Raw genomic sequence first — 1442 nt, 5'->3', positions numbered from 1 at the left:
ACATTTCTTCAAGATTTTTAAATGCAAGGCCATTTTTATAAAATATAGAAATCATTGGATGAAAATGAAGGCAACAGAAAAACTGAACTTTTCACAACCAAAAAATTAGCACAACCTTAAAAACAATCTAGAAAAAAATTGTCATAAAAGATAAATTGCAGATCTTCATTTTATTACCCAATCTATGTCAATTCACAATTCTAAATCTTTCTACAGTATAAGATTAAAGATCTTTTTTAGTGTATATGTAAATTCTACATTTTATCACATGGGTATGTTTCTTCAACGCTATCTTTTGAAAACAGGCCACTTAAATAGACCACAATTTTTATTCTAAAAATTTCTTTCAGCTTAACTTCAGGTTGCACACCGGTGAAATGTGTTCTCAATGCATAAAAATCACAATGAATAGCAGCAAAGGACTTGGAGGGGCATAGATTAAAGAGAATCTGATAATTTACATTGTCATTGTTTTGCATATGATAGAAGACAACTCACACTTCTCAAACCTTTTGGTTCTTTTTAAAGAACCAAAAATAAACTCAAGACATGTTGGCAATACTTCCTCACCCCTAAACAAATTGGCTATTCTTTTCACTTTAATCTTGAACAGGTATGGCAGCGAAAGATTTTGATAGTAATGTAAGTTTATAAACTATAGTCCAGTTTCATTTCTGGAACCCAAAGTGCAAGATGGAGGGTTCTCCTAATCTTTCAATAATCCTTCATTTTGTTTGGCAAAAGCAGTTTTTAAAATAAATCTATTCTGATATGCTGACATATAACAAAACAGCACAAAGAATGCACTTGCAGGAATCTTGATACTGATTGGTCAGTCTGACAGGGTAAACTGCATATCCAGGTAACGGAGACCTTGAATAACAAAAAGCTCTATTTTCCCAGTCTCTGGCTGAATGTTTAATTAGATCAGCAAATTGTCCATCCACATCTGGTTGTTCATAAAAGCAAAACCTAACATTTGAGCGCTCAATTCTAGTGTAAAGTGTTTTACTATGGAAGTGAAAGCTGGAGCTTAAAAGATAACGGTCATCAGAACTAGCTGGAGCAAGAAAAGAACCATCTGGTATTTTTGCTCGATTTCCTTCCTTCTCCCAGCATGTGATTGGTCCCCAGCACTATCCTTATTTCGCAAGTTTTTTCAACTCCTTTGTAAAGCTTGTCACAACCATAAGACCACTACTTTCCATTGAGTCATAACTCTTGCAACCACAGGAGCAGAGTCAGGATCAAAATTCATATGATAGCACACATGCTTTCAGACACATGGACATCTGTGCTGGTAAGTCCACCGATGTTCATTTGGATTTGATTATTCTGTAATGGTGAGTGTGGAGGGACATCATCATGACTCACTCTTGGGCTTTGCAACATGACACCTGTGGTGTCAATGAACAAGCTATACACAGACGGATCCACAAAGT

Source organism: Bison bison, unplaced genomic scaffold, assembly GCF_000754665.1.
Source record: "Bison bison bison isolate TAMUID 2011002044 unplaced genomic scaffold, Bison_UMD1.0 scf7180017854973, whole genome shotgun sequence".
NCBI classification, from domain to species: domain Eukaryota; kingdom Metazoa; phylum Chordata; class Mammalia; order Artiodactyla; family Bovidae; genus Bison; species Bison bison.
Note: the sequence above shows the minus strand (reverse complement) of the source record.